The 8,161-nt window shown below is 41.8% G+C and overlaps 1 protein-coding gene across 4 annotated transcripts in view; it reads right to left on the reverse strand.

Moving 5' to 3' along the window:
• The window catches only part of SH3TC1 (SH3 domain and tetratricopeptide repeats 1), a 61,719-nt gene extending 54,045 nt beyond the window's left edge, over positions 1-7,674 (reverse strand). The window contains exons 1-2 of one of the 4 annotated variants that reach the window (XM_019553103.1): positions 7,588-7,674; positions 5,771-5,849 (exon numbers count right to left, since the gene is read on the reverse strand). The gene's annotated coding sequence lies outside the window, so the exon portion shown is untranslated. Of the gene's footprint in view, positions 1-5,770; positions 5,850-6,544; positions 6,677-7,505; positions 7,525-7,587 lie in introns of those variants that run through there. The other 3 variants (XM_019553104.1, XM_019553102.1, XM_019553106.1) reach the window with 3 other exon arrangements.
• Positions 7,675-8,161: the final 487 nt, after the last annotated feature.

Genomic DNA, 8,161 nt, shown 5'->3' on the forward strand with positions numbered 1-8,161 from the left:
TCGACACCACAGTCCCCCAGCTTCTTAATGAGAACGGGGCAAGAGACAGTGTTGAATGCCTTCCGGAAGTCCAGGAAGACTATGTCCACTGCCACCCCTGCATCTAATGCACTCAGCTGGAACACAGCCTGGGCCCTGTTCAGTCAACTGGCACTTTCTGATATAAAACCACAACAAATAACTGGAGCATACCAGCAGTCCCACACAGCTGTTTGCTGTGGCTCTGAATCCCCCTGCATAATTCAAACTTCTTTATATTTGCCTGGAGTTAGGAATCAAACCCTATGAAGCACCCAGGTTCCACTGCACAACGTAAGTAGAGCAATCAATGCAATAGATCAGGCACTACGTTCTCCCTTAATATGTGCTTCCTGCAAGACAGGATACTGGGCCTAGGCTTGACTAATCAATAATGGTATATCTCTTGTTCCTATCATGTTAATTCATGTTGTTGGTTGTTGCTTTTTTTTCTTTTTTTGAGGCGGGGAGGAGTTATTAGGAAAGCACCAACTAAACTAAAAAAGAAGGAATAGAGAAGAGTGAATAGGACAGAGATTGTCCCAGTTTTCTCCATATGTAAAACTGAAATGTTAATATCTACCTTATGTACTTTATCAAATGTCTTGAATGCATTTGAACAAGTCTTGCAGGGGTGCGACACTGACAGTACTCATCCTGATGTTTTACTTGTGGCAGGTTAGGGTCCTACTGGTGCTGGCAGTTGTGCAGCAGCAGGTTTGATTGTGCAGTCATAGAAATAGGTTATATGGGGACTTGGTGGGATGATATGGATCAGGACAATCCTGACTCAAGTAGAGGAGTGGGTGTGGGCAATCTGTGGCATAAGCAGTAGGCCTGTGCGAAGCAGCTAGAAGTCGCCTCGGATTCAGATTCAGCCAATTCAAATCACTGTCCCAATTCAATTTGGCGATTCAAATCAGCCAGGCCAGGCCCATCCCCCGCCTGCTCTCCCAGCCCAGCAATGGCTGCCCCGCCCTCCCCAGCTCCCAGCATTTAATTTAAAAATGCCCCGACTCAGCGGTTGCTGCCAGGTGGGCGGCAATCCCTGCTGCCCCCAACTGCCCCACGCTGTGTGGGGTGCTCTGCATGAGCCCCCAAAGGCTGCTGCAGGAGCAGTGAGTCCTGGGGCTTTTCTTGTTTTGTTTTTTTTTCCTTAAAGGGCCAGAGCCCTGATGGGCAGGGCACCCATTGGGGGGGGCGGGGTCAGGGACCTCATGGCAGAGCCCCCTATACAGTGTGGGGCAGCAGGGATCACCACACTGCACCTGGTGAGCACCAGGGCTTTTAAGTACCGAGCTGGGGTGGGCAGAGGCAGCCATGGGAGGGGCTAAGGCAGTGGGCAGGGTTGTGATGGCTGGCTGCTATATCTTTTACCAGCAATCAATTGTGCTGTATTCTGACATCCTCTTTATTTTTGCTTGGGTAAAAAATATTAATAGTTCTAATTAGGGGTGCACCAATAGACACTTTTTGGGCCTATACCAATGGCTGATTTTTAAGGACCCATATCAGCCAAAATCAAACCAATTGTTAATATGCAGCTGGGCAGCCCAGAGAGCAGCATCTGGCTGGTAAGTCTTTTGTGGGGGAAGGAGCAAGAGGGGGGAAAAGGGTGTGTGGAGGGGGCAGATTGAGGCCCCAGTGGTAAGGGAGGGAGTGGGGCTGGGGCAGGCACTGCACAGCTGGGGTGGAGTGTGAGATGTAATCATGAGTGGCTCATCCAGAGGATACCGGGGGGGAACCTCCCATCACTGTGCACACCCCAGAAGGGCAGGTGTGTGTGCCCTTGGATCTGCATGTGGAGCAAGGGCAGACTGGCACTAAAGGCTGGGGCCAGGGCGGCACCGAGCTCTTCCTGGCAGGGGGCTGGGCCAGGGCAGACAGTGGCAGTACTGGGAGGGAGGCGCTGAAGCCACCCCAAAATTCATCATAGCCCCCCCTCCACCTCCCAGTGCCACTACCACCTGCCCTGAACACAGAACTGCCCCAACCTCCCACCGGGAAGAACCTGGCACCACCCCCAGCCCACAGCAGCAGCCCACCCTTGCCCCTCTAGGGGCACACACCCCCATGCGCTCCCAGGGTATGAGCAGTGGTGGGAGCTGTCCCACTCCTCCCCTCCCCCATGCCCTCCAGGATAAGCCACTCATGGCTCCCTCCTGTGCCCCACCTGGGCTATGCCTGCCCCAGCCCCACTCCCTCCCTCATCTGTCCCCCCACCCACACTCTCCCTCACAACAGACTTACCAGCCAGATCCGGCAACTCTCCTTGCTGCCAGGCAGCACTCCTAGCCACCTGCATGCTGTTCTGCAGCTGCACACATGCACAGGGCATTTATCAGTGACAATCAGCCACAACAGCCCAAAAAAACCCCAGTTGCCAATATTGTCAATTTTCCTTATATCGGTGCCAATCTGATATGGGCCTGATATATCGGTGCACCTCTAGTTCTAATAATTAATAGCTGTGAGAGTCTGTGAAGTTACATTTGTATTTCTCCATTTCCTTATTCCTTTCTTAGGAAACTGTTTCTACCATCAGACATGATCACAGAGTGATAAACCATTAAAATTGGAAAAAAGCAGGAAACTTCTATGGATGTAACGGTCCATACATGTGCTTGGTCTTTCCCTGAGTTTAACAGACCAGGACAGTAACCAATAAGAAAGAAATTTGTTCTGAATCATATAATAGACATAAAACTTGCATAATATATTTTACAGCTTTGTGCATGCACGGTATACTTTAAAATAGTTCTAATTGAAGCCATATTTGGGGGTGTAAATGATATTAAAATTATTGGAAAAACAACTCTCTCAAATTTAGATCTACCCTATAATAGTACTCAAACTCATTTAGTTTTTCTCATCAGGGTGCTCCACACACATTCTCTCATTGAACCATGGCCACTAGTTGAAACCAGAAGTCCTCATAGGAAAAGTTCAGTTTTGATAAATTTCACCAATCATAAAATTTGTTTGCAATTTTTTTATGTTGAATTTTTAAATGAAATCTGCAGTTTTCTAATTAGAAACAACTTTTATGTTTTGATCTTAAAGCCAATCATAGTAAGCATAAACATGTTTGAAACTGAATGAAATATTTCAGTTAAAACAAATCAATCTTCTAAAAAAATTATTCAGGAGAAAAATTTTATAGCCCTTTAAAATATATATAGATATTAAACTCAAATTAAAACAGGAACATTTTAGAAATCCTGAAAATCTCCTGGCACTATTTTCTACCCTTAATCTATATCCATAGCAAATTACTCAGAAGCAGCTGCTTCAGTTCTTCCTGTCTTGTTTATGACATTCATAGGTTCAAGTGCCATACAAAATAGAATTTTCCTAAAGATTTAAAGGAAAGAAGTTCCTTAAATATTTGTACATCATTGCTTTTGTGCACAATAAGGAACAGACCACAAAGGTGGATTCTAAGCACTGCCATAGAAATAATTTACCTTTATGACTTTCCTATTTAAGCTAATGGGACTCATGCGAACCCCCACCCCATGAGTAAAAGGTTTACAAGATCAGATGTATTTATACACCTGGCTTACAAAAATTGCAACTGGAATGACAGAGTCTATTAATATAGATCAGCTATTGTGACAATGTCACAATGACAACTAAACCCCTAAGGCAGCAGCACATTATTCTGGAAACCCTCGAGTTCCTTTACATCTGTGCTATTAAGACAAGTGTAGTCTGAAAACAAGGCTAAATAGGTACCAAATTCAATCATGCTCAGAACATACCACTTCCTACATCTCAGCAGAAACTATTCTCTATCAAATATCAAGAAAACACTTTAAAACATGAAGGGCTCATATACAAATATGTACATAGTACTAGAATCCCACAAATTCAGGTGATAAATGATTTAAAGAAATTAACCAATTTTTGCCATCTTTTTTCTCCGTGTGTGTGGTTAAGGATGACACATGCAAACAAGATCACACACTAGCCAAAAGGAGTGCATGGAGCAGGGTGCCAAAAGACATCTGAGCAAAGTTTAATTTATGAGCACGTCACAGGGGTATCAGCAGCTTAAGTCATAATATGTCGGAGGCAAGTTAAAGGACAGATCACAGAGGCAGGGAAAAGGGAAACCATTCCTATACTGAGCACTTCTTTTAAAACCTTCCAAATTGCATTCCTACAGCCTACCTTATTAGTGACATACAGGATTGTATTGAAAAGGAGGACAAAACTTGGTACGGTGAGATGGTGCACCTGGCATCCATGGGGAGTCACATTTTGCAGGCATAACTCCTTTGAAATGTTTGGTGCAATTTGAAGAGGTTTTGTTTTTTTGTTTTTTTTAATATTTTGGCATTTAACTGGTTATTAATTGCATACTTTTTCCTCTTCTATTCCTCTCTCTTCTGTCCTTCCTTTCCCCATACCTTAAGGCTTATTGTTTGTGACAGACGTGTTATTCAGATTGCTGCAATCTGTAACAGAGCGTAACATAGCAATCTAAATTATATACCATCTGTCACAAGCCATATACATGTATCTACACATACACACCATATTTCTGATCTGTGTTGAAATATTAAAAAAAAAGTTGAAAAGATAAAAACCATGACAAACACTTATGAGAGTTGTAGTCAACTCCCCCCTCCTTCCAATTTTTCTTATTAGCTCATGCTTCCCATATGAAGTTGGCAAGATTCAGTGATGGGCTGGATGTTTACTGTCCTAGCAGTACATAATTTATTTTGGAAAAAGTAAACTTTATGCCCAAGGGTTTAAACCAATTGTTCACTACTAGACATTAAAATGAGATTAATTTCACATTTGTCCACCATAAGGTTTCTTATACTTTCTGACACACTTGGTATCAACTACCGTAAGAGAGGAGATCAGATTAGGCCTCAAAACTGGTCCTTTATGGCAGTTCATATATTCAGCGAACTTCTGTTCCTTTAAAATCAAATATTGCACTTTCACCATTTGAATTTTTTACAGTGAAGTTGGATTATACTTTTTAAAGGATAATTTTCATGTTACAATCCCTTGTTCTGGCTCCAGCCTAGAAGCTAATAGCCAAGATGCTGCTCCCTGGACTCTCTCTACCTCTCCAAATTGGAAGGCATTTCCATTTCAAAACGCTTGCCTGAAGGAAACAGAGCTAACCCGTCTCAGTAACTGTGAAGCTGCTCACTTCCTAGGTATAGAGCACATCACAATTAGCATGAACCAGCAGAACAGAGACCAGCTGTACAGCTTGACACTTCCCATTACAGAGCTGGAAGTTTGTTTTTGTTCTAGTTATTTGCTTCCTCAGCAGACTGACTCAGCCCACCCTTCATCTGAACAGGTCAACCTGCCACAGAGCCACTGTCAGCAGCCTGTTTTCGCCTGCCTGGATCTGAAGGCTATTTTCCTCTGCATTCAGCACAGGTTATAGCTGACAAGTATGGGTCTTAAGCAGGATGACGGAAAGCTGATCAATGCAGGCCAGAGGAGAGTCTTTTTCCTATTTTCCTCCTGTGACGCTCCTTGTACAAGTACCTGGGTTCCCCTTATTAAACAAATTTTAAAATAGCTGAGCAAAACAAAAACAGACAGCCCATGTTCCACTCCCCGAACTCTATTTGAAAACTTATATGAAGAGAAAACTACAGAAGAATTTTTTTTAATAGAGTGGACTTACAGGTTTCCCAACCATCACTGATTCAGTGATTTTACGCTCCATAAAAAGTAGTGGGTGGATGAGCAAAAGGACTAAACCTACCAGCTGCATCCAGGTATACTACAGCAGCACACAATACTCCAATTGCTTTCTGTTTCATGCTTAATTTGCAAGACGCTTCCTACAGTAAGAAAGGTGCCACTAGTGTCTATTGTTACTAGCTTCCTCAGCAGACTGACTTAGCTCATCTTTCATCTGATGCATCTTCCAAGGTGAACCTACACCAGGATGCCAAATTATTTCACGCAGGAGCTCAGAAAGCCATTTCTTATCTGATCTAGAGTCGGACTGGTGGGGATTCTATCAAGGGTAATCTGTAAATGGCCTCAAATTCACCTTTCTTACTCTTGAATACACTCCAGGCACTTCCGTGACAGAGAGGGCACTTTTAAAGACAATTTATGACTGTAACGTTTGTATTCCCTCACCAGCATACACAAGCACCTTATTAGCCCTTGATCTCAGGTTGTAAGACAATCACAAATCCTTGGCATGACCAGGCAGACACCCTCCCTATTAACACATCTAAATCACTTGGGCCATCCAGTTCACAGTTTCCTTGCAATTTAACAATGTAATGAAATGTATTCCAGCATAGGAACTGCCAAAATGGTCAGGTCAAATACCCATCTACCCCACTTCTCAGAATAGTTACAGCCTTGTCAATTTGCTATATACTTTGGTTTACATTTTTTGCCACCTCACTCATTGTTACAACTAAAGCAACTGGTTACAGTTGTTTCTACTGACCCATTTTCCATTGCATGGAATTAAGTGCCTGTTTTAATCTCATTTGTTAAATCATAGATTTCTCACAGCAAGGAGAGTCATCAACTACATGCTTGTGTAGAGACGAGCACAAGGGGTTCCTAGAAAATCACTGAAGTCTTCAGGTGGTACCAGCATTAATGAAGAAAAACAACATTCCACCTAATAAATTGCCTCTTTAGTATCTAGACATAGTAAAGAGAAACATACCTAGGTTTTCCTTCAAGACAAAAAAATATAGCAATATGTGAAAACTCAGTAGCCAGGTTAAATGGGTGAAATAAAGAGTCATTAAGAACCTACTCTCTCCCAAGTCCCTTCTAAAATGGAATGTAAATTCCCCAGACACTTCCATGCTTTTAAAAATTCATTAAACCACAGAGGGAAAAAATCATTACCTTTGTAAAAGAATGATGAAGAACCCTAATGACCTTTATGTGTATAAAAGATACGTTAATAGAATTAAACATTCCCTCTTTAATGCAGTCACAGAATTGTGCATATTGCCATATTTTTGTTCTAGAGTAATACTGAAATAGTATGTTACTTTTTCTTAAACTATATCCAAGTATTAAGTATATAATAGTTTCAAAATGTTCAAGCTCTGACAACTAAAATAAGGGACTCAAACCCATCTTTCATCATGCAACTAAAACTAAGCTTTGATTCCATTGGCCTTCTGCAGGTATTCATCGGATCTAAAAAGGAGGCCATTTTCTAGGTGGATTTAAACTCCTTGTTCTGCTTGCTGAGATTTGTAAAAGCAAGGCTGATATGAAGTTACTACAGAAAGAAGAAAAGGCTTAAAACACAAACAAGCAATAAACTCTAAAGACACTCACTTTATATTTAGCATTCCAAAAGAAAACAAAATACAGAAAAGTCCACCAAAATCACTGCTGAAGTCGTTACTGCAGCCAATAAGCTTTGCACACTTTTTAATCCATCTCTGCAAAAGCATACAAACAAAATAATTCCCTTCAATTACATGCACTTGCACCAAACTTACTAGAACTTGAGGCAAAAGTTTCAGCACAAACAGCCGACAATACAGCTAAATGTTCTGAAAGGGGAGACAAAGTTTCTCTTACCTGTTCTGAGTTTAACTGATTCTAACATGCTGGTAAGCTACCAGCAGATTTCAGCCTCCCTCAGCTTGGGTTGGAAGTGACTCTCAAACACAGCCCTTCCTGTCTGACCTTTTTACCTTTCCTGTTGATTAATTAGCCCAGTTTGGACATGTGAACTAACAGGAAGTTGACCATTAACTCACACTGTTAATGCAGAAACTGTCTGTTCTAAAATGCTTGTGAACATTTGCACAGAACATTTAACTATTCAAGTTCACCATTTGACATGCAAGAGAATGTGTTAGAAATATGTTGAAAGCCTCATTCACATGCCTTTCCTTGTCCTTAACAATTGAAATGTATTACTACTGGTACTTATACCAACAGCAGATAGAAATTTCAGCTACTGTTATTAGTGTTAAACTCCTTTCAGTTTTATGTCTTATTACTTAGCTGTTATTGAGCATGTGCAGAACTCATTTTCTCTGTCATAACAGATTGGGGACAATTCATTTCTTCAGCTAACAGGACTGCCATATCATAGCTGGCGGGCAAATGACATCAGTTAAAGATATGAAAAATGTTGTGAATCTAC

Source organism: Crocodylus porosus, unplaced genomic scaffold (assembly GCF_001723895.1).
Source record: "Crocodylus porosus isolate Cpor-Errol unplaced genomic scaffold, CroPor_comp1, whole genome shotgun sequence".
NCBI lineage: Eukaryota > Metazoa > Chordata > Crocodylia > Crocodylidae > Crocodylus > Crocodylus porosus.